The sequence below is a fragment of the Phalangium opilio genome, unplaced genomic scaffold (assembly GCF_054372755.1).
Source record: "Phalangium opilio isolate 3A_F unplaced genomic scaffold, DU_Popi_V2 ptg000246l_1, whole genome shotgun sequence".
In the NCBI taxonomy this organism is placed as follows: Eukaryota; Metazoa; Arthropoda; class Arachnida; order Opiliones; family Phalangiidae; genus Phalangium; species Phalangium opilio.
Window position 1 is genome coordinate 1,510,373 of NW_028324225.1, and position 21,053 is coordinate 1,531,425.

At 40.2% G+C, this 21,053-nt stretch overlaps 39 non-coding genes across 39 annotated transcripts; all 39 read left to right on the top strand.

Moving 5' to 3' along the window:
- Window positions 1–1,054: 1,054 nt before the first annotated feature.
- Window positions 1,055–1,127, top strand: TRNAR-ACG (transfer RNA arginine (anticodon ACG)). The gene has a single exon. It is a non-coding gene; the product is annotated as a tRNA-Arg (tRNA).
- A 249-nt stretch (window positions 1,128–1,376) lies between these two features.
- On the top strand, window positions 1,377–1,449 carry TRNAR-UCG (transfer RNA arginine (anticodon UCG)). Its single transcript has one exon. It is a non-coding gene; the product is annotated as a tRNA-Arg (tRNA).
- An 86-nt stretch (window positions 1,450–1,535) lies between these two features.
- Window positions 1,536–1,608, top strand: TRNAR-UCG (transfer RNA arginine (anticodon UCG)). Its single transcript has one exon. It is a non-coding gene; the product is annotated as a tRNA-Arg (tRNA).
- A 91-nt stretch (window positions 1,609–1,699) lies between these two features.
- On the top strand, window positions 1,700–1,772 carry TRNAR-ACG (transfer RNA arginine (anticodon ACG)). The gene has a single exon. It is a non-coding gene; the product is annotated as a tRNA-Arg (tRNA).
- A 249-nt stretch (window positions 1,773–2,021) lies between these two features.
- Window positions 2,022–2,094, top strand: TRNAR-ACG (transfer RNA arginine (anticodon ACG)). The gene has a single exon. It is a non-coding gene; the product is annotated as a tRNA-Arg (tRNA).
- Window positions 2,095–2,343: 249 nt separating this feature from the next.
- TRNAR-ACG (transfer RNA arginine (anticodon ACG)) lies at window positions 2,344–2,416 on the top strand. The gene has a single exon. It is a non-coding gene; the product is annotated as a tRNA-Arg (tRNA).
- Window positions 2,417–2,665: 249 nt separating this feature from the next.
- TRNAR-UCG (transfer RNA arginine (anticodon UCG)) lies at window positions 2,666–2,738 on the top strand. Its single transcript has one exon. It is a non-coding gene; the product is annotated as a tRNA-Arg (tRNA).
- An 86-nt stretch (window positions 2,739–2,824) lies between these two features.
- TRNAR-UCG (transfer RNA arginine (anticodon UCG)) lies at window positions 2,825–2,897 on the top strand. The gene has a single exon. It is a non-coding gene; the product is annotated as a tRNA-Arg (tRNA).
- Window positions 2,898–2,988: 91 nt separating this feature from the next.
- TRNAR-ACG (transfer RNA arginine (anticodon ACG)) lies at window positions 2,989–3,061 on the top strand. Its single transcript has one exon. It is a non-coding gene; the product is annotated as a tRNA-Arg (tRNA).
- A 570-nt stretch (window positions 3,062–3,631) lies between these two features.
- Window positions 3,632–3,704, top strand: TRNAR-ACG (transfer RNA arginine (anticodon ACG)). The gene has a single exon. It is a non-coding gene; the product is annotated as a tRNA-Arg (tRNA).
- A 249-nt stretch (window positions 3,705–3,953) lies between these two features.
- Window positions 3,954–4,026, top strand: TRNAR-ACG (transfer RNA arginine (anticodon ACG)). The gene has a single exon. It is a non-coding gene; the product is annotated as a tRNA-Arg (tRNA).
- A 249-nt stretch (window positions 4,027–4,275) lies between these two features.
- TRNAR-ACG (transfer RNA arginine (anticodon ACG)) lies at window positions 4,276–4,348 on the top strand. Its single transcript has one exon. It is a non-coding gene; the product is annotated as a tRNA-Arg (tRNA).
- A 248-nt stretch (window positions 4,349–4,596) lies between these two features.
- On the top strand, window positions 4,597–4,669 carry TRNAR-UCG (transfer RNA arginine (anticodon UCG)). Its single transcript has one exon. It is a non-coding gene; the product is annotated as a tRNA-Arg (tRNA).
- An 86-nt stretch (window positions 4,670–4,755) lies between these two features.
- Window positions 4,756–4,828, top strand: TRNAR-UCG (transfer RNA arginine (anticodon UCG)). Its single transcript has one exon. It is a non-coding gene; the product is annotated as a tRNA-Arg (tRNA).
- A 91-nt stretch (window positions 4,829–4,919) lies between these two features.
- Window positions 4,920–4,992, top strand: TRNAR-ACG (transfer RNA arginine (anticodon ACG)). Its single transcript has one exon. It is a non-coding gene; the product is annotated as a tRNA-Arg (tRNA).
- A 570-nt stretch (window positions 4,993–5,562) lies between these two features.
- Window positions 5,563–5,635, top strand: TRNAR-ACG (transfer RNA arginine (anticodon ACG)). The gene has a single exon. It is a non-coding gene; the product is annotated as a tRNA-Arg (tRNA).
- A 249-nt stretch (window positions 5,636–5,884) lies between these two features.
- On the top strand, window positions 5,885–5,957 carry TRNAR-ACG (transfer RNA arginine (anticodon ACG)). The gene has a single exon. It is a non-coding gene; the product is annotated as a tRNA-Arg (tRNA).
- A 249-nt stretch (window positions 5,958–6,206) lies between these two features.
- On the top strand, window positions 6,207–6,279 carry TRNAR-ACG (transfer RNA arginine (anticodon ACG)). The gene has a single exon. It is a non-coding gene; the product is annotated as a tRNA-Arg (tRNA).
- A 248-nt stretch (window positions 6,280–6,527) lies between these two features.
- Window positions 6,528–6,600, top strand: TRNAR-UCG (transfer RNA arginine (anticodon UCG)). Its single transcript has one exon. It is a non-coding gene; the product is annotated as a tRNA-Arg (tRNA).
- An 86-nt stretch (window positions 6,601–6,686) lies between these two features.
- TRNAR-UCG (transfer RNA arginine (anticodon UCG)) lies at window positions 6,687–6,759 on the top strand. The gene has a single exon. It is a non-coding gene; the product is annotated as a tRNA-Arg (tRNA).
- A 91-nt stretch (window positions 6,760–6,850) lies between these two features.
- Window positions 6,851–6,923, top strand: TRNAR-ACG (transfer RNA arginine (anticodon ACG)). The gene has a single exon. It is a non-coding gene; the product is annotated as a tRNA-Arg (tRNA).
- Window positions 6,924–7,493: 570 nt separating this feature from the next.
- On the top strand, window positions 7,494–7,566 carry TRNAR-ACG (transfer RNA arginine (anticodon ACG)). Its single transcript has one exon. It is a non-coding gene; the product is annotated as a tRNA-Arg (tRNA).
- A 249-nt stretch (window positions 7,567–7,815) lies between these two features.
- TRNAR-ACG (transfer RNA arginine (anticodon ACG)) lies at window positions 7,816–7,888 on the top strand. The gene has a single exon. It is a non-coding gene; the product is annotated as a tRNA-Arg (tRNA).
- Window positions 7,889–8,300: 412 nt separating this feature from the next.
- On the top strand, window positions 8,301–8,373 carry TRNAR-ACG (transfer RNA arginine (anticodon ACG)). The gene has a single exon. It is a non-coding gene; the product is annotated as a tRNA-Arg (tRNA).
- A 249-nt stretch (window positions 8,374–8,622) lies between these two features.
- Window positions 8,623–8,695, top strand: TRNAR-ACG (transfer RNA arginine (anticodon ACG)). The gene has a single exon. It is a non-coding gene; the product is annotated as a tRNA-Arg (tRNA).
- Window positions 8,696–9,107: 412 nt separating this feature from the next.
- On the top strand, window positions 9,108–9,180 carry TRNAR-UCG (transfer RNA arginine (anticodon UCG)). Its single transcript has one exon. It is a non-coding gene; the product is annotated as a tRNA-Arg (tRNA).
- Window positions 9,181–9,672: 492 nt separating this feature from the next.
- TRNAR-UCG (transfer RNA arginine (anticodon UCG)) lies at window positions 9,673–9,745 on the top strand. The gene has a single exon. It is a non-coding gene; the product is annotated as a tRNA-Arg (tRNA).
- A 91-nt stretch (window positions 9,746–9,836) lies between these two features.
- TRNAR-ACG (transfer RNA arginine (anticodon ACG)) lies at window positions 9,837–9,909 on the top strand. Its single transcript has one exon. It is a non-coding gene; the product is annotated as a tRNA-Arg (tRNA).
- Window positions 9,910–10,163: 254 nt separating this feature from the next.
- On the top strand, window positions 10,164–10,236 carry TRNAR-ACG (transfer RNA arginine (anticodon ACG)). Its single transcript has one exon. It is a non-coding gene; the product is annotated as a tRNA-Arg (tRNA).
- Window positions 10,237–10,649: 413 nt separating this feature from the next.
- Window positions 10,650–10,722, top strand: TRNAR-ACG (transfer RNA arginine (anticodon ACG)). The gene has a single exon. It is a non-coding gene; the product is annotated as a tRNA-Arg (tRNA).
- A 249-nt stretch (window positions 10,723–10,971) lies between these two features.
- Window positions 10,972–11,044, top strand: TRNAR-UCG (transfer RNA arginine (anticodon UCG)). The gene has a single exon. It is a non-coding gene; the product is annotated as a tRNA-Arg (tRNA).
- A 250-nt stretch (window positions 11,045–11,294) lies between these two features.
- Window positions 11,295–11,367, top strand: TRNAR-UCG (transfer RNA arginine (anticodon UCG)). Its single transcript has one exon. It is a non-coding gene; the product is annotated as a tRNA-Arg (tRNA).
- A 736-nt stretch (window positions 11,368–12,103) lies between these two features.
- TRNAR-UCG (transfer RNA arginine (anticodon UCG)) lies at window positions 12,104–12,176 on the top strand. Its single transcript has one exon. It is a non-coding gene; the product is annotated as a tRNA-Arg (tRNA).
- A 569-nt stretch (window positions 12,177–12,745) lies between these two features.
- TRNAR-UCG (transfer RNA arginine (anticodon UCG)) lies at window positions 12,746–12,818 on the top strand. The gene has a single exon. It is a non-coding gene; the product is annotated as a tRNA-Arg (tRNA).
- Window positions 12,819–13,072: 254 nt separating this feature from the next.
- Window positions 13,073–13,145, top strand: TRNAR-ACG (transfer RNA arginine (anticodon ACG)). The gene has a single exon. It is a non-coding gene; the product is annotated as a tRNA-Arg (tRNA).
- Window positions 13,146–13,553: 408 nt separating this feature from the next.
- Window positions 13,554–13,626, top strand: TRNAR-UCG (transfer RNA arginine (anticodon UCG)). Its single transcript has one exon. It is a non-coding gene; the product is annotated as a tRNA-Arg (tRNA).
- Window positions 13,627–14,196: 570 nt separating this feature from the next.
- On the top strand, window positions 14,197–14,269 carry TRNAR-ACG (transfer RNA arginine (anticodon ACG)). Its single transcript has one exon. It is a non-coding gene; the product is annotated as a tRNA-Arg (tRNA).
- Window positions 14,270–14,360: 91 nt separating this feature from the next.
- On the top strand, window positions 14,361–14,433 carry TRNAR-UCG (transfer RNA arginine (anticodon UCG)). Its single transcript has one exon. It is a non-coding gene; the product is annotated as a tRNA-Arg (tRNA).
- Window positions 14,434–14,688: 255 nt separating this feature from the next.
- Window positions 14,689–14,761, top strand: TRNAR-ACG (transfer RNA arginine (anticodon ACG)). Its single transcript has one exon. It is a non-coding gene; the product is annotated as a tRNA-Arg (tRNA).
- Window positions 14,762–21,053: the final 6,292 nt, after the last annotated feature.

The following is a 21,053-nucleotide window of genomic DNA, read 5'->3' on the forward strand; positions in this document are numbered from 1 at the left end:
TCTTTATTATAGTAAAAGATCTTTATGCGTCATAAAAAATGCATAAATACAATGTTTGGAAAAGCTGTTTATACTACGGAGCAAGAGCTTGTAACGTAATGGATAAAGCGTCTGCCTTCGAAGCAGAAGATTCCAGGTTCGAGTCCTGGCAAGCTCGGAATTAACATTTAAAGATGATTATTAGAGTGTAACGGAAGGGAAATCTATAAAATTGCCATGCTTCAATGGCATCTAGGTAAACAGCTAACGGGCTTGTAGCGTAATGGACAAAGCCTCTGGCTTCGAAGCAAAAGATTCCAGGTTCGAGTCCTGGCAAGCTTGGAATTAACATATACAGATGATAATACGAGTATAACGGAAGGGAAATTTATAATATTGCAATACTTCAATGGCATCTAGGTAAACAGCTAACGGGCTTGTGGGGCAATGGATAACGCGTCTGCCTACGGAGCAGAAGATTCCAGGTTCGAGTCCTGGCAAGCACGGTCTTTATTTTAGTAAAGATCTTTATGCGTCATAAAAAATGAATAAATACAATGTTTGGAAAAGCTGTTTATACTACGGAGCAAGAGCTTGTAGCGTAATGGATTAAGCGTCTGGCTTCGAAGCAGAAGATTCCAGGTTCGAGTCTTGGTAAGCTCGGAATTAACATTTAAAGATGATTATTAGAGTGTAACGGAAGGGAAATCTATAAAATTACAATGCTTCAATAGCTTCTAGATAAACAGCTAACGGGCTTGTGGCGCAATGGATAACGTGTCTGCCTACGGAGCAGAAGATTCCAGGTTCGAGTACAGGCAAGCACGGTCTTTATTTTAGTAAAGATCTTTATGCGTCATAAAAAATGAATAAATACAATGTTTGGAAAAGCTGTTTGTACTACGGAGCAAGAGCTTGTAGCGTAATGGACAAAGCCTCGGGCTTCGAAGCAGAAGATTCCAGGTTCGAGTCCAGGCAAGCTCGGAATTAACATTTAAAGATGATTATTAGAGTATAACGGAAGAGAAATCTATAAAATTGCAATGCTTCAATAGCTTCTAGATAAACAGCTAACGGGCTTGTGGCGCAATGGATAACGCGTCTGCCTACGGAGCAGAAGATTCCAGGTTCGAGTCCTGGCAAGCTCGGTCTTTATTATAGTAAAAGATCTTTATGCGTCATAAAAAATGCATAAATACAATGTTTGGAAAAGCTGTTTATACTACGCAGCAAGAGCTTGTAGCGTAATGGATAAAACCTCTGGCTTCGAAGCAGAAGATTCCAGGTTCGAGTCTACGCAAGTTCGGAATTAACATTTAAAGATGATTATTAGAGTATAACTTAAGGGATATCTATAAAATTGCAATGCTTCAATGGCATCTAGGTAAACAGCTAACGGGCTTGTGGTGCAATGGATAACGCGTCTGCCTTCGAAGCAGAAGATTCCAGGTTCGAGTCCTGGCAAGCTCGGTGTTTGTTTTAATAAAAGATCTTTTATGCGTCATAAAAAATGCATAAATACAATGTTTGGAAAAGTTTTTTATATTAGAAGGCAAGGGTTTGTAGCGTAATGGATAACGCGTCTGCCTTCGAAGCAGAAGATTCCAGGTTCGAGTCCTGGCAAGCTCGGAATTAACATTTAAAGATGATTATTGGAGTGTAACGGAAGGGAAATCTGTAAAATTGCCATGCTTCAATAGCATCTAGATAAACACCTAACGGGCTTGTGGCGCAATGGATAACGCGTCTGCCTACGGAGCAGAAGATTCCAGGTTCGAATCCTGCCAAGCTCGGTCTTTATTATAGTAAAAGATCTTTATGCGTCATAAAAAATGCATAAATACAATGTTTGGAAAAGCTGTTTATACTACGGAGCAAGAGCTTGTAACGTAATGGATAAAGCGTCTGCCTTCGAAGCAGAAGATTCCAGGTTCGAGTCTTGGTAAGCTCGGAATTAACATTTAAAGATGATTATTAGAGTGTAACGGAAGGGAAATCTATAAAATTACAATGCTTCAATAGCTTCTAGATAAACAGCTAACGGGCTTGTGGCGCAATGGATAACGTGTCTGCCTACGGAGCAGAAGATTCCAGGTTCGAATCCTGCCAAGCTCGGTCTTTATTATAGTAAAAGATCTTTATGCGTCATAAAAAATGCATAAATACAATGTTTGGAAAAGCTGTTTATACTACGGAGCAAGAGTTTGTAACGTAATGGATAAATCGTCTGCCTTCGAAGCAGAAGATTCCAGGTTCGAGTCCTGGCAAGCTCGGAATTAACATTTAAAGATGATTATAAGAGTGTAACGGAAGGGAAATCTATAAAATTGCCATGCTTCAATAGCATCTAGATAAACACTTAACGGGCTTGTGGCGCAATGGATAACGCGTCTGCCTACGGAGCAGAAGATTCCAGGTTCGAGTCCTGGCAAGCTCGGTCTTTATTATAGTAAAAGATCTTTATGCGTCATAAAAAATGCATAAATACAATGTTTGGAAAAGCTGTTTATACTACGCAGCAAGAGCTTGTAGCGTAATGGATAAAACCTCTGGCTTCGAAGCAGAAGATTCCAGGTTCGAGTCTACGCAAGTTCGGAATTAACATTTAAAGATGATTATTAGAGTATAACTTAAGGGATATCTATAAAATTGCAATGCTTCAATGGCATCTAGGTAAACAGCTAACGGGCTTGTGGTGCAATGGATAACGCGTCTGCCTTCGAAGCAGAAGATTCCAGGTTCGAGTCCTGGCAAGCTCGGTGTTTGTTTTAATAAAAGATCTTTTATGCGTCATAAAAAATGCATAAATACAATGTTTGGAAAAGTTTTTTATATTAGAAGGCAAGGGTTTGTAGCGTAATGGATAACGCGTCTGCCTTCGAAGCAGAAGATTCCAGGTTCGAGTCCTGGCAAGCTCGGAATTAACATTTAAAGATGATTATTGGAGTGTAACGGAAGGGAAATCTGTAAAATTGCCATGCTTCAATAGCATCTAGATAAACACCTAACGGGCTTGTGGCGCAATGGATAACGCGTCTGCCTACGGAGCAGAAGATTCCAGGTTCGAATCCTGCCAAGCTCGGTCTTTATTATAGTAAAAGATCTTTATGCGTCATAAAAAATGCATAAATACAATGTTTGGAAAAGCTGTTTATACTACGGAGCAAGAGCTTGTAACGTAATGGATAAAGCGTCTGCCTTCGAAGCAGAAGATTCCAGGTTCGAGTCTTGGTAAGCTCGGAATTAACATTTAAAGATGATTATTAGAGTGTAACGGAAGGGAAATCTATAAAATTACAATGCTTCAATAGCTTCTAGATAAACAGCTAACGGGCTTGTGGCGCAATGGATAACGTGTCTGCCTACGGAGCAGAAGATTCCAGGTTCGAGTACAGGCAAGCACGGTCTTTATTTTAGTAAAGATCTTTATGCGTCATAAAAAATGAATAAATACAATGTTTGGAAAAGCTGTTTGTACTACGGAGCAAGAGCTTGTAGCGTAATGGACAAAGCCTCGGGCTTCGAAGCAGAAGATTCCAGGTTCGAGTCCAGGCAAGCTCGGAATTAACATTTAAAGATGATTATTAGAGTATAACGGAAGAGAAATCTATAAAATTGCAATGCTTCAATAGCTTCTAGATAAACAGCTAACGGGCTTGTGGCGCAATGGATAACGCGTCTGCCTACGGAGCAGAAGATTCCAGGTTCGAGTCCTGGCAAGCTCGGTCTTTATTATAGTAAAAGATCTTTATGCGTCATAAAAAATGCATAAATACAATGTTTGGAAAAGCTGTTTATACTACGGAGCAAGAGCTTGTAACGTAATGGATAAATCGTCTGCCTTCGAAGCAGAAGATTCCAGGTTCGAGTCCTGGCAAGCTCGGAATTAACATATAAAGATGATTATAAGAGTGTAACGGAAGGGAAATCTATAAAATTGCCATGCTTCAATAGCATCTAGATAAACACTTAACGGGCTTGTGGCGCAATGGATAACGCGTCTGCCTACGGAGCAGAAGATTCCAGGTTCGAGTCCTGGCAAGCTCGGTCTTTATTATAGTAAAAGATCTTTATGCGTCATAAAAAATGCATAAATACAATGTTTGGAAAAGCTGTTTATACTACGGAGCAAGAGCTTGTAGCGTAATGGATAAAACCTCTGGCTTCGAAGCAGAAGATTCCAGGTTCGAGTCCTGGCAAGCTCGGAATTAACATTTAAAGATGATTATTGGAGTGTAACGGAAGGGAAATCTATAAAATTGCCATGCTTCAATAGCATCTAGATAAACACTTAACGGGCTTGTGGCGCAATGGATAACGCGTCTGCCTACGGAGCAGAAGATTCCAGGTTCGAGTCCTGGCAAGCTCGGTCTTTATTATAATAAAAGATCTTTATGCGTCATAAAAAATGCATAAATACAATGTTTGGAAAAGCTGTTTATACTACGGAGCAAGAGCTTGTAGCGTAATGGATAAAACCTCTGGCTTCGAAGCAGAAGATTCCAGGTTCGAGTCTACGCAAGTCGGAATTAACATTTAAAGATGATTATTAGAGTATAACTTAAGGGATATCTATAAAATTGCAATGCTTCAATGGCATCTAGGTAAACAGCTAACGGGCTTGTGGTGCAATGGATAACGCGTCTGCCTTCGAAGCAGAAGATTCCAGGTTCGAGTCCTGGCAAGCTCGGTGTTTGTTTTAATAAAAGATCTTTTATGTGTCATAAAAAATGCATAAATACAATGTTTGGAAAAGTTTTTTATATAAGAAGGCAAGGGTTTGTAGCGTAATGGATAACGCGTCTGCCTTCGAAGCAGAAGATTCCAGGTTCGAGTCCTGGCAAGCTCGGAATTAACATTTAAAGATGATTATTGGAGTGTAACGGAAGGGAAATCTGTAAAATTGCCATGCTTCAATAGCATCTAGATAAACACCTAACGGGCTTGTGGCGCAATGGATAACGCGTCTGCCTACGGAGCAGAAGATTCCAGGTTCGAGTCCTGCCAAGCTCGGTCTTTATTATAGTAAAAGATCTTTATGCGTCATAAAAAATGCATAAATACAATGTTTGGAAAAGCTGTTTATACTACGGAGCAAGAGCTTGTAACGTAATGGATAAAGCGTCTGCCTTCGAAGCAGAAGATTCCAGGTTCGAGTCTTGGTAAGCTCGGAATTAACATTTAAAGATGATTATTAGAGTGTAACGGAAGGGAAATCTATAAAATTACAATGCTTCAATAGCTTCTAGATAAACAGCTAACGGGCTTGTGGCGCAATGGATAACGTGTCTGCCTACGGAGCAGAAGATTCCAGGTTCGAGTACAGGCAAGCACGGTCTTTATTTTAGTAAAGATCTTTATGCGTCATAAAAAATGAATAAATACAATGTTTGGAAAAGCTGTTTGTACTACGGAGCAAGAGCTTGTAGCGTAATGGACAAAGCCTCGGGCTTCGAAGCAGAAGATTCCAGGTTCGAGTCCAGGCAAGCTCGGAATTAACATTTAAAGATGATTATTAGAGTATAACGGAAGAGAAATCTATAAAATTGCAATGCTTCAATAGCTTCTAGATAAACAGCTAACGGGCTTGTGGCGCAATGGATAACGCGTCTGCCTACGGAGCAGAAGATTCCAGGTTCGAGTCCTGGCAAGCTCGGTCTTTATTATAGTAAAAGATCTTTATGCGTCATAAAAAATGCATAAATACAATGTTTGGAAAAGCTGTTTATACTACGGAGCAAGAGCTTGTAACGTAATGGATAAATCGTCTGCCTTCGAAGCAGAAGATTCCAGGTTCGAGTCCTGGCAAGCTCGGAATTAACATATAAAGATGATTATAAGAGTGTAACGGAAGGGAAATCTATAAAATTGCCATGCTTCAATAGCATCTAGATAAACACTTAACGGGCTTGTGGCGCAATGGATAACGCGTCTGCCTACGGAGCAGAAGATTCCAGGTTCGAGTCCTGGCAAGCTCGGTCTTTATTATAGTAAAAGATCTTTATGCGTCATAAAAAATGCATAAATACAATGTTTGGAAAAGCTGTTTATACTACGGAGCAAGAGCTTGTAGCGTAATGGATAAAACCTCTGGCTTCGAAGCAGAAGATTCCAGGTTCGAGTCCTGGCAAGCTCGGAATTAACATTTAAAGATGATTATTGGAGTGTAACGGAAGGGAAATCTATAAAATTGCCATGCTTCAATAGCATCTAGATAAACACTTAACGGGCTTGTGGCGCAATGGATAACGCGTCTGCCTACGGAGCAGAAGATTCCAGGTTCGAGTCCTGGCAAGCTCGGTCTTTATTATAATAAAAGATCTTTATGCGTCATAAAAAATGCATAAATACAATGTTTGGAAAAGCTGTTTATACTACGGAGCAAGAGCTTGTAGCGTAATGGATAAAACCTCTGGCTTCGAAGCAGAAGATTCCAGGTTCGAGTCTACGCAAGTCGGAATTAACATTTAAAGATGATTATTAGAGTATAACTTAAGGGATATCTATAAAATTGCAATGCTTCAATGGCATCTAGGTAAACAGCTAACGGGCTTGTGGTGCAATGGATAACGCGTCTGCCTTCGAAGCAGAAGATTCCAGGTTCGAGTCCTGGCAAGCTCGGTGTTTGTTTTAATAAAAGATCTTTTATGTGTCATAAAAAATGCATAAATACAATGTTTGGAAAAGTTTTTTATATAAGAAGGCAAGGGTTTGTAGCGTAATGGATAACGCGTCTGCCTTCGAAGCAGAAGATTCCAGGTTCGAGTCCTGGCAAGCTCGGAATTAACATTTAAAGATGATTATTGGAGTGTAACGGAAGGGAAATCTGTAAAATTGCCATGCTTCAATAGCATCTAGATAAACACCTAACGGGCTTGTGGCGCAATGGATAACGCGTCTGCCTACGGAGCAGAAGATTCCAGGTTCGAGTCCTGCCAAGCTCGGTCTTTATTATAGTAAAAGATCTTTATGCGTCATAAAAAATGCATAAATACAATGTTTGGAAAAGCTGTTTATACTACGGAGCAAGAGCTTGTAGCGTAATGGATTAAGCGTCTGGCTTCGAAGCAGAAGATTCCAGGTTCGAGTCCAGGCAAGCTCGGAATTAACATTTAAAGATGATTATTAGAGTGTAACGGAAGGGAAATCTATAAAATTACAATGCTTCAATAGCTTCTAGATAAACAGCTAACGGGCTTGTGGCGCAATGGATAACGTGTCTGCCTACGGAGCAGAAGATTCCAGGTTCGAGTACAGGCAAGCACGGTCTTTATTTTAGTAAAGATCTTTATGCGTCATAAAAAATGAATAAATACAATGTTTGGAAAAGCTGTTTGTACTACGGAGCAAGAGCTTGTAGCGTAATGGACAAAGCCTCGGGCTTCGAAGCAGAAGATTCCAGGTTCGAGTCCAGGCAAGCTCGGAATTAACATTTAAAGATGATTATTAGAGTATAACGGAAGAGAAATCTATAAAATTGCAATGCTTCAATAGCTTCTAGATAAACAGCTAACGGGCTTGTGGCGCAATGGATAACGCGTCTGCCTACGGAGCAGAAGATTCCAGGTTCGAGTCCTGGCAAGCTCGGTCTTTATTATAGTAAAAGATCTTTATGCGTCATAAAAAATGCATAAATACAATGTTTGGAAAAGCTGTTTATACTACGGAGCAAGAGCTTGTAACGTAATGGATAAATCGTCTGCCTTCGAAGCAGAAGATTCCAGGTTCGAGTCCTGGCAAGCTCGGAATTAACATATAAAGATGATTATTAGATTATAACGGAAGGGAAATCTATAAAATTGCAATGCTTCAATGGCATCTAGGTAAACAGCTAACGGGCTTGTGGCGCAATGGATAACGCGTCTGCCTACGGAGCAGAAGATTCCAGGTTCGAGTCCAGGCAAGCTCGGTCTTTATTTTAGTATAGATCTTTATGCGTCATAAAAAATGAATAATTACAATGTTTGGAAAAGCTGTTTATACTACGGAGCAAGAGCTTGTAGCGTTATGGACAAAGCCTCTGGCTTCGAAGAAGAACATTCCGGGTTCGAGTCCTGGCAAGCTCGGAATTCACATATACAGATGATAATAAGAGTATAACGGAAGGGAAATTTATAATATTGCAATACTTCAATAGCATCTAGAGAAAAAGCTAACGGGCTTGTGGCGTAATGGACAAAGGCTCTGGCTTCGAAGCAGAAGATTCCAGGTTCGAGTCCAGGCAAGCTCGGAATTAACATTTAAAGATGATTTCTAGATTATAACGGAAGGGAAATCTATAAAATTGCAATGCTTCAATGGCATCTAGGTAAACAGCTAACGGGCTTGTGGCGCAATGGATAACGCGTCTGCCTACGGAGCAGAAGATTCCAGGTTCGAGTCCTGCCAAGCTCGGTCTTTATTATAGTAAAAGATCTTTATGCGTCATAAAAAATGCATAAATACAATGTTTGGAAAAGCTGTTTATACTACGGAGCAAGAGCTTGTAGCGTAATGGATTAAGCGTCTGGCTTCGAAGCAGAAGATTCCAGGTTCGAGTCCAGGCAAGCTCGGAATTAACATTTAAAGATGATTATTAGATTATAACGGAAGGGAAATCTATAAAATTGCAATGCTTCAATGGCATCTAGGTAAACAGCTAACGGGCTTGTGGCGCAATGGATAACGCGTCTGCCTACGGAGCAGAAGATTCCAGGTTCGAGTCCAGGCAAGCTCGGTCTTTATTTTAGTATAGATCTTTATGCGTCATAAAAAATGAATAATTACAATGTTTGGAAAAGCTGTTTATACTACGGAGCAAGAGCTTGTAGCGTTATGGACAAAGCCTCTGGCTTCGAAGAAGAACATTCCAGGTTCGAGTCCTGGCAAGCTCGGAATTCACATATACAGATGATAATAAGAGTATAACGGAAGGGAAATTTATAATATTGCAATACTTCAATAGCATCTAGAGAAAAAGCTAACGGGCTTGTGGCGTAATGGACAAAGGCTCTGGCTTTGAAGCAGAAGATTCCAGGTTCGAGTCCAGGCAAGCTCGGAATTAACATTTAAAGATGATTTCTAGATTATAACGGAAGGGAAATCTATAAAATTGCAATGCTTCAATGGCATCTAGGTAAACAGCTAACGGGCTTGTGGCGCAATGGATAACGCGTCTGCCTTCGAAGCAGAAGATTCCAGGTTCGAGTCCTGGCAAGCTCGGAATTAACATTTAAAGATGATTTCTAGATTATAACGGAAGGGAAATCTATAAAATTGCAATGCTTCAATAGCATATAGATAAACAGCTAACGGGCTTGTGGCGCAATCGATAACGCGTCTGCAAGGAAAATATATAAATTTGCAATGCTTCAATAGCATCTAGATAAACAGCTAACGGGCATGTGGCTCAATGGATAACGCGTCTGCCTACGGATCAGAAGATTCCAGGTTCGAGTCCTGGCAAGCTCGGTATTTATTTTAGTAAAAGATCTTTATGCGTCATAAAAATGCATAAATACAATGTTTGGAAAAGTTGTTTATAATACGGAGAAAAAGCTTGTAGCGTAATAGATAAAGCGTCTGGCTTCGAAGCAGAAGATTCCACGTTCGAGTCTTGGCAAGCACGGTGTTTATTTTACTAAAAGATCTTTATGCGTCATAAAAAATGCATAAATACAATGTTTTGGAAAAGTTTTTTATACCAGAAAACGAGGGCTTGTAGCGTAATAAATAACGCGTCTGCCTTCGAAGCAGAAGATTCCAGGTTCGAGTCCTGGCAAGCTCGGAATTAACATTTACAGATGATTATTAGAGTATAACGGAACAGAAATCTATAAAATTGCAATGCTTCAATAGCTTCTAGATAAACAGCTAACGGGCTTGTGGCACAATGGATAACGCGTCTGCCTACGGAGCAGATGATTCCAGGTTCGAGTCCTGGCAAGCTCGGAATTAACATATACAGATGATAATAAGAGTATAACGGAAGGGAAATTTATAATATTGCAATACTTCAATAGCATCTAGAGAAGAAGCTAACGGGCTTGTGGCGTAATGGACAAAGGCTCTGGCTTTGAAGCAGAAGATTCCAGGTTCGAGTCCAGGCAAGCTCGGAATTAATATTAAAGATGATTTTTAGAGTATAACGGAAGAGAAATCTATAAAATTGCAATGCTTCAATAGCTTCTAGATAAACAGCTAACGGGCTTGTGGCGCAATGGATAACGCGTCTGCCTACGGAGCAGAAGATTCCAGGTTCGAGTCCTGACAAGCTCGGTCTTTATTATAGTAAAAGATCTTTATGCGTCATAAAAAATGCATAAATACAATGTTTGGAAAAGCTGTTTATACTACGGAGCAAGAGCTTGTAGCGTAATGGACAAAGCCTCTGGCTTCGAAGCAGAAGATTCCAGGTTCGAGTCCTGGCAAGCTCGGAATTAACATATACAGATGATAATAAGAGTATAACGGAAGTGAAATTTATAATATTGCAATACTTCAATAGCATCTAGAGAAAAAGCTAACGGGCTTGTGGCGTAATGGACAAAGGCTCTGGCTTCGAAGCAGAAGATTCCAGGTTCGAGTCCAGGCAAGCTCGGAATTAACATTTAAAGATGATTATTAGAGTATAACGGAAGAGAAATCTATAAAATTGCAATGCTTCAATAGCTTCTAGATAAACAGCTAACGGGCTTGTGGCGCAATGGATAACGCGTCTGCCTACGGAGCAGAAGATTCCAGGTTCGAGTCCTGGCAAGCTCGGTCTTTATTATAGTAAAAGATCTTTATGCGTCATAAAAAATGCATAAATACAATGTTTGGAAAAGCTGTTTATACTACGGAGCAAGAGCTTGTAGCGTAATGGAGAAAGCCTCTGGCTTCGAAGTGATTGATTCCAGGTTCGAGTCCAGGCAAGCTCGGAATTAACATTTAAAGATGATTTCTAGATTATAACGGAAGGGAAATCTATAAAATTGCAATGCTTCAATGGCATCTAGGTAAACAGCTAACGGGCTTGTGGCGCAATGGATAACGCGTCTGCCTTCGAAGCAGAAGATTCCAGGTTCGAGTCCTGGCAAGCTCGGAATTAACATTTAAAGATGAGTATCAGAGTATAACGGAAGGGAAATATATAAAATTGCAATGCTTCAATAGCATGTAGATAAACAGCTAACGGGCTTGTGGCGCAATGGATAACGCGTCTGCCTACGGAGCAGAGGATTCCAGGTTCCAGTTCTGGCAAGCTCGGTGTTTGTTTTAGTAAAAGATCTTTTATGCGTCATAAAAAATGCATAAATACAATGTTTGGAAAAGCTTTTTATATGAGAGAGCAAGGGCTTGTAGCGTAATGGATAACGCGTCTGCCTTCGAAGCAGAAGATTCCAGCTTCGAGTCCTGGCAAGCTCGGAATTAACATTTAAAGATGATTATTAGAGTGTAACGGAAGGGAAATCTATAAAATTGCAATGCTTCAATAGCTTCTAGATAAACAGCTAACGGGCTTGTGGCGCAATGGATAACGCGTCTGCCTACGGAGCAGCTGATTCCAGGTTCGATTCCAGGCAAGCTCGGAATTAATATTTAAAGATGATAATTAGAGTATAACGGAACAGAAATCTATAAAATTGCAATGCTTCAATAGCTTCTAGATAAACAGCTAACGGGCTTGTTGCGCAACGGATAACGCGTCTGCCTACGGAGCAGAATATTCCAGGTTCGAGTCCTGGCAAGCTCGGTCTTTATTATAGTAAAAGATCTTTATGCGTCACAAAAAATGCATAAATACAATGTTTGGAAAAGCTGTTTATACTACGGAGCAAGAGCTTGTAGCGTAATGGATAAAGCCTCTGGCTTCGAAGCAGAAGATTCCAGGTTCGAGTCCAGGCAAGCTCGGAATTAACATTTAAAGATGATTATTAGATTATAACGGTAGGGAAATCTATAAAATTGCAATGCTTCAATGGCATCTAGGTAAACAGCCAACGGGCTTGTGGCGCAATGGATAACGGGTCTGCCTACGGAGAAGAATATTGCAGGTTAGAGTCCCGGCAAGCTCGGTGTTTGGTTTAGTAAAAGATCTTTTATGCGTCATAAAAAATGCATAAATACAATGTTTGGAAAAGTTTTTTATGTTACAGTGTAAGGGCTTGTAGCGTAATGGATAACGCGTCTGCCTTCGAAGCGGAAGATTCCAGGTTCGAGTCCTGGCAAGCTTGGAATTAACATTTTAAGATGATTATTAGAGTGTAACGGAAGGGAAATCTATAAAATTGCAATGCTTAAATATTATCTAGATAAACACCTAACGGGATTGTGGCGCAATGGATAACGCGTCTGCCTACGGAGCAGAAGGTTCTAGGTTCGAGTACTGGCAAGCTTGGTCTTTATTTTAGTAAAAGATCTTTATGCGTCATAAAAAATGCATAATACAATGTTTGGAAAAGCTGTTTATACTACGGAGCAAGAGCTTGTAGCGTAATGGATAAAGCCTCTGGCTTCGAAGCAGTAGATTGAAGGTTCGAGTCCTGGCAAGCTCGGTGTTTGTTTTAGTAAAAGATCTTTTAAACGTCATAAAAATGCATAAATACAATGTTTGGAAAAGTTTTTTATAGTAGAAGCAAGGGCATGTAGCGTTATGGATAACGCGTCTGCCGTCAAAGTAGAAGATTCAAGGTTCCAGTCCTGGCAAGCTCGGAATTAACATTTAAACATGGTTATTAGAGTGTAACGGAAGGGAAATCTATAAAATTGCAATGCTTAAATAGCATCTAGATAAACACCTAACGGGCTTGTGGCGTAATAAATAACGCGTCTGCCTTCGAAGCAGAAGATTCCAGGTTCGAGTCCTGGCAAGCTCGGAATTAACATTACAGATGATAATAAGAGTATAACGGAAGGGAAATTTATAATATTGCAATACTTCAATAGCATCTAGATAAAAAGCTAACGGGCTTGTGGCGCATTGGATAACGCGTCTGCCTTCGAAGCAGAAGATTCCAGGTTCGAGTCCAGGCAAGCTCGGAATTAACATTTAAAGATGATTATTAGAGTATAACGGAAGAGAAATCTATAAAATTGCAATGCTTCAATAGCTTCTAGATAAACAGCTAACGGGCTTGTGGCGCAATGGGTAACGCGTCTGCTTACGGAGCAGAAGATTCCAGGTTCGAGTCCTGGCAAGCTCGGTCTTTATTATAGTAAAAGATCTTTATGCGTCACAAAAAATGCATAAATACAATGTTTGGAAAAGCTGTTTATACTACGGAGCAAGAGCTTGTAGCGTAATGGATAAAGCCTCTGGCTTCGAAGCAGAAGATTCCAGGTTCGAGTCCAGGCAAGCTCGGAATTAACATTTAAAGATGATTATTAGATTATAACGGTAGGGAAATCTATAAAATTGCAATGCTTCAATGGCATCTAGGTAAACAGCCAACGGGCTTGTGGCGCAATGGATAACGGGTCTGCCTACGGAGAAGAATATTGCAGGTTAGAGTCCTGGCAAGCTCGGTGTTTGGTTTAGTAAAAGATCTTTTATGCGTCATAAAAAATGCATAAATACAATGTTTGGAAAAGTTTTTTATGTTACAGTGTAAGGGCTTGTAGCGTAATGGATAACGCGTCTGCCTTCGAAGCGGAAGATTCCAGGTTCGAGTCCTGGCAAGCTTGGAATTAACATTTTAAGATGATTATTAGAGTGTAACGGAAGGGAAATCTATAAAATTGCAATGCTTAAATATTATCTAGATAAACACCTAACGGGCTTGTGGCGCAATGGATAACGCGTCTGCCAACGGAGCAGTAGATTCCAGGTTCGAGTCCTGGCAAACTCGGTCTTTATTTTAGTAAAAGATCTTTTTGCGTCATAAAAAATGCATAAATACAATGTTTGGAAAAGCTGTTTATACTACGGAGCAAGGGCTTGTAGCGTAATGGATAAAGCGTCTGCCTTCGAAGCAGAAGATTGAAGGTTCGAGTCCTGGCAAGCTCGGTGTTTGTTTTAGTAAAAGATCTTTTAAACGTCATAAAAATGCATAAATACAATGTTTGGAAAAGTTTTTTATAGTAGAAGCAAGGGCATGTAGCGTTATGGATAACGCGTCTGCCGTCAAAGTAGAAGATTCAAGGTTCCAGTCCTGGCAAGCTCGGAATTAACATTTAAACATGGTTATTAGAGTGTAACGGAAGGGAAATCTATAAAATTGCAATGCTTCAATAGCATCTAGATAAAAAGCTAACGGGCTTGTGGCGCAATGGATAACGCGTCTGCCTACGGAGCAGAAGATTCCAGGTTCGAGTCCTGGCAAGCTCGGAATTAACATTTTAAGATGATTATTAGAGTGTAACGGAAGGGAAATCTATAAAATTGCAATGCTTAAATAGCATCTAGATAAACACCTAACGGGCTTGTGGCGTAATAAATAACGCGTCTGCCTTCGAAGCAGAAGATTCCAGGTTCGAGTCCTGGCAAGCTCGGAATTAACATTTACAGATGATAATAAGAGTATAACGGAAGGGAAATTTATAATATTGCAATACTTCAATAGCATCTAGATAAAAAGCTAACGGGCTTGTGGCGCATTGGATAACGCGTCTGCCTTCGAAGCAGAAGATTCCAGGTTCGAGTCCAGGCAAGCTCGGAATTAACATTTAAAGATGATTATTAGAGTATAACGGAAGAGAAATCTATAAAATTGCAATGCTTCAATAGCTTCTAGATAAACAGCTAACGGGCTTGTGGCGCAATGGATAACGCGTCTGCCTACGGAGCAGAAGATTCCAGGTTCGAGTCCTGGCAAGCTCGGTCTTTATTATAGTTAAAGATCTTTATGCGTCATAAAAAATGCATAAATACAATGTTTGGAAAAGCTGTTTATACTACGGAGTGAGAGCTTGTAGCGTAATGGATAAGTAGTGATAGCTATACAGATTCGCAGAGATCCAAGATGGCCGCCACCCCAAGATGGCGGCCAGACCCTCATCCACCAGACTCCAACCAAACTTCCAACCAAAAATTGTGTTATTTAATAAGAAAATCTTACCTGCCTTCCACCCTGCTAAGACTATTCAGAGGAGATTTACCTATTTTTAATAAACCAGGCTGTTATTTTTGCAAGATCCCCGTTTGAATTTCCCGCCATAAACCTCTAAATATGTCTAAGAAACAAAGACAGATATACAAATAAAGATTTTTCAATAACAATACCAAATAGTATATACAATAAGATGATAGAGAATAACAAGAATATAGATATAACAAAAATTATGACATTGTTTGCTAGCGTCATCAAGAAGGTCAATACTTCTTTTCTTTGAGTTGGGAATGGCTTGTTCCCAACTACAAAAAACATGTTACATGCTGAATCCTAAATTAAATCGAAACTATTTACCACAAAGTAAGTTCGCACGATCATGTTGATGACGTCAACCACCATCAGTAAACTTTGTTCGTGCATTCTGATGGCTAACGCCAAGGGGCGCAGCGTGGGATAAACACTGCCGGATGAATTTTGATGAAAGACAGGCCGGGTAGCCGAGGATTGTTTGAAATGACCTTTTAAGCAAAATCCTCCATTGGTTTTCGAAGATCGTGGATCTATCGGCGAGACCTCGTTGTTTTCGCCACTTTTTGTTCCCGAAATGTATCTATCGTTGAAGGTTAGGCCACGTTGATGTCGTGAAATTGTTGAGCCTCACTGAAGAGAACATGCTCCAACTGGTGCAGGGTACGCAGAACCTTATGCAGTGGGCTTGTACGGGCCATGTCCTATAAAATTCTTCGTTGACCCTTTACCTCCCGAAGGAAGTTACATCCGAGCCACTTTGGGGCTTGTTCTTCTTGTCCAGGTCTGGTTGTTTGCGCCAGAACTTCTCCTTCCTTGCAGTAGTCAGTTGTATGGACGCAAATGACACTGCAATGAAGGTCGATTCATGAACCTCCTCAACATTATTCCACCTGGTTTCTTAGTCCGGGACCAAATTCTCCGGATTTTTGACGTAAATCTCTTGCATTTGGTCCCGAACCATGGCCGATGTTGAGTGGTGGGACGAAAAAATGCGACTTCACACAAATTTCCTCAACTTTTTCTACAGCCAAATGTAACTGCGAAAGACTATACAAAAATTAAGGAAATCGAGGCACATGAATCGAATTTGGTCTCTTCTCAAGCTATGCCCAAGAAGAGACGGATGGAAAAATCGAATTTGGTCTCTTCTCACACGACTTTTGTTGTGTGAGTCCAGGAGCGGTGGAGAAAGACATCTTCGTAAAAATAGTACTGGAGAAAGACATCATCGTAAAAATAGTACTGCACACGGTTAAACATGAGAGCGTAGTCAGGCAACTGATAACTTTCTTTTCGAAACAACGCGCTTATATACTAAAATACGAAGGGCAAATTTAATATTAAAAGAGTTCCCTAGATAAAAAAATTTATTTTTTACCGACTCCACCCTTTAATTTATTACTACAGGCGGATGGCTTATATAATAACTGCCTGAAACAAGCTTGAATCCGGATCGAACTAGTCAGGGCGTGGTCCTTTTTTTATTGGAATCGGGTCGGGTTAATTACCTAACTACGTAGATGTTTCAAGGGTAACGACTTTAAAAGTCTTTAACGACTAAAAAAGAATTTTAGTGTTTTGATGAAAATAAACGGAGTGTTTTGAAAGATTGCCAATGGCTCAGTGGTTAAAGGCAGGGTTTACTAATGTGATAACCAAAAAGTTATGAGTTCGAATCCCGGCCAGTCCACCGAACCATTGGCAATCTTTTTTATGTATAAAATAACGTTAGTCTAAGAAGTTGGGGTTAGTTGACAAACAGGCGTTAGTCATGAATGACGACTTTTTTAACTTTAGCGTCTAATACGTGTTTAGATATATATCCAAATAATACCCAGTCAAGTTTTAAAAATTATTTGCATCAGCCGTTAACCTTGAGTAGTAACTATGAAGTAGGGTTAGCGGAATTCATATTTCCAAATCACTGGGTGATTATAAGCGAGGATTTTAAAAAGTTTGAAATTCAGGTCGTAAGTGACTCAAATCGGGGTAATTACGCGGCTTTCCGTGAACCTATTGAATATTATAAATTAGAGTTACCAGTCCAACGCTATGGCAAAACCAAAGAGTACGAGCTTCCTCGAGATGTTGTCGATTTGTTAAATGATGATGTTAACAGCCACCCATATTTGAAAGGCAAATTATCTTTTAAATTAATTAATAAATATACAGACGGGGCGCGAGGAAATCAACTAGATACTAATTTACCAGTTTACCTGCAAGTTTTAGGAGCTGAAAATATACGGTTCAAAATACCAGGTGATTCACCCCTAGCCACCTTATTCGAATTTAAGCAGAAAAATTTCGAAAACGTCCCCTATATATCCAAACTACCTTTATCAAAGCATGCTAAAAATATAACTTTAAATTACACTACCAATTATGTGGAAATCGAAATTGAGAATGTTGGAGACAGTTTTAAAAAAAAATTTGATTACAAGTACGTTCCTAAGGCCACCATTAAACGTAAAACAAGCCATGAAGTTCCGCAAATAAGAGAAAAACCTCAACCAGAATATAAATCTCTACCGCCATCTATACCTATTTTACCGCGAACTACCCCCTTTTTCCCGATACCCATTGATCCAAATACGCCTGTTGTACCGGTGCAACCACAGCCATCCAAAATAACTCCTCCGCCACCACCACCCAAAATAACGCTTCCAAAACAAACCTTCCAAGAGCCTGATCAGCCAAAACCCTACTATACAGCATTTCCGACAACTGACCCACCGAAAACGACCCCTTCGCCATCAACTAACCCAACCCCTCCAAGTTCGACTAAACCGATACCTCCAAGTTCGGATAAACTAATACCTCCAAGTTCGACTAATTCAGCCCCTATTACAACGAGTAGGGCAGCATCTACCACAACAACTAAACCAACATCTACCACAACAACTAACCCAACATCTACTACTACAACAACAACAACAATTAGGCCAACCCCGTCTACTTCAGATCCCTCAAAGATTCTGACTACAGAGCCACCTAAGGCTGAACTACCAAAGTCGAAGCCGGAGACAACGAAGTCCGAAGTACCAAAAGCTGAACAACCAAAGTCGAAGCCGGAGCCAGATCCCCTGAAACTTCCAGATGACCCGAAAATTCCAACTCCAGACCCATTAAAGCCTTATCTACCGAAACCCGATCTATCAAAACCCACCTTTGAACCACTTACGCCTACCCCCTCGCCAACGGATGTTGAGGAAATAGATTTGTTTTCAGAGCCAATCGATCCGCCATCAAAAAAGCCCGAGCCAATTGATGAAAAACCCTTGTTTCCGCAGCCGGTTGATCCCCCCGCAAAAAAGTCCGAGCCAATAAAACCTGAAGAGCCTGAACCAATTAACCCTGAAGATTATGATAACTATAAAATATTGTTCTTACCGCAAACTTTTAGAGCCAGTAAAACGCCCGAGAAAAACGCCGAAGGGCTTTGTCGAGCCGTAGCGCGTACTTTAGAAAGTTTAGTATTTAAAAAAATTGCCGTAACATATCACACAATAGATAATTTCGGGTGATGCTATCATGTATAATTTCAAAACACCGGAATGGGTGGAAATTAAATTTTCTCCCCAACTAGCTAAATTGCTCGATCTTGACCCCAATAAATACTACACAGGACTCAATCAATCTGGTCCTTTGAGCATGACGTTACAAGAATTTACCATAAATGAAAACAACGCGTACCTTGAATATCGAGTCAATAGAACCATAAAGCGCTATACCGCTTGGGAAGAACCCTGGCTTTATTTCTTTTTTAGAGTGTCAGGTGAGTTTAGATCGACAGATGATTATAAGATTTATGAAGAAATTGCCGAAAACCTCAAAATAACTGCGCGCAATTTTGACCCTTTAAGATTGCAACAGGCCGAATTTAGCGTTATTAAACAAGAAGCGGAACGTTATTTTAGAGTCTATTGTCCGGCAAAAATTGAAATGCTATTCCCAAAGGATTTGCGGGATATATTAAATTTAGAAGCTGAATACGATGGTGGGACGTTTCTATCCACTAAACCTTTAGAGCGTAATTTTACGCATTTCAAAACAACTAATGACACATTCGTAAATTATCGCGTTCATGACTCGCTAATGTATCTATTTACTAAGACTAATTTCACAAAAATCAAAATACCCGCGGGCGAATATACCTTTGATTTGACGGCGACCGGGGCAGTAATCCCCTTCTCTTTACATTTAAAAATTATAAACCAGTTATTGGGGGTTCAAGAATATATGCCTCGCCAGTATTTTAAAATGTACATTCTCAAAACGGCTTTGGAAAATAGATACTATGTTCGTCTCGAAATAGAGCCAGGTCTTCGCGTATCGGTAGCTGGAACAATGGCCCAGTTATTTAACATTCCCGAAGAGGGAGAATTTTTTCAACACAGTCACTCGAGGGTAGCTCTGGTAAATCCCCGATTAAGATCAATAACCCTGACAGCGGCTAATAATTTTTGGACTAGCGAATACGATGTTGATAGATTTCCAAAAGACCCATATATGGCTGACCAGCCGTATTTACCCGGGTCTCAAGCCAGACGAGTTGATAATTTCGCATGCGAGATTCCTCCCGGGGTATATTATCATATTAGCGATGTTTTAAGTGCTATGAGCGAAGCCATGTCGCCGACGCATAGAAAAAGTCTACAATTTACGCAGAATGTAGACGGAACCGTCACGGTTTCAAAACTGAACGATACGGTTTCCATTTTGTTTCCCAAAACAACATTCGGACGAGGCCTCGGGAGACTGTTAGGTTTTAGTAGTAATCAATTAGATCGGTATATCAATAACGAGACGTCGGATCACCCCGCTGATATTATGAGAGGCGTCGATGCCATGTTTGTCTATACCAATATTATCAGTCAACAAGTAGTGGGTGGTGGTCAAGCCCCTCTGCTACGTTTCATATAAATGCCGGCTTTCTCGCTGCTAGACGAGGAGAATCAGGAAATATTTAACAATATCGATTTTTATCCAATTTCAACTAGCGATATACAAGAAATTGAAATTGAATTGAAATCCGATTACGGGGAAAATATCCCGTTTAATTTGGGTAAAGTATATATTAAACTGTTTTTTAGGCGTCGACGTCAATAGAACTTGAGCGATGGTACCCAATAGATATACTCTGTATTTCCAAAGAGGATCGTCCCTTCCGGCTTTACACGCGAACGTTTTCCAATCGGGGGTCGTTTTAGTGTTGGCGGTATCTTCAATTCTTTATTGCGCAAAATTACACCCTTTATTAAGCCGGCCATTAGTACTTTAGCGTCCGAAGCTGTTGGATTAACGAGTAGAGTAATTAGCGATGCCCAAAACCCCGGAATATCACCTCGAGAATCGATTAAAAGAAATGTCAAACAATCTATAAATTCCCTACTACATAAAGGCGTGGACCGGTTTGTCAACACTCAGAGCGGGACGGGCCGAAAACGAAAGAGGACTGCTAAAACAAGCCGGAGCAAACGTGTTAAGCGACGCACTAAACGCGATTTTCTAGACTAAACATGTCGACCTACGAAAGTGTTCTCTCTGATTTTGAAGTATTTGAAAAGCCAGTGGTGAATAATAATATTGTTGGGACTAAAACGACTGCTCATTATCCAATTGCCCCAATAGCTAATGCTAAATATGTAGAATTTATCATTCCTCCCTCTAACAATTATCATGATTTGACTAAATCTCTTTTGAGATTAAAATTTTGCGTTTTACACGAGGACGGCACTGCCGTTCCAGATGCGGAAAAGAAAGTCTCGGTAACAAATTTAATAATTGCCTCGCTATTTTGTCAAGTAGAATTATTTCTTAATGGCGTCGCTGTCCAGCAACCTAATAATATGTACCCATATATGGCCTATTTTAAAATACTTTTAAATTATGGACAAACGGCGGCCAACTCCTGGTTAACTTCTATGCTATATTATTTGGATACCATTATCGATCCGGCTACGGCTTTAGAAGACGCCAATATTAACAAGGAAGATAATGGTATTGGTCGTCGCGCTAAACGCGTGGCAA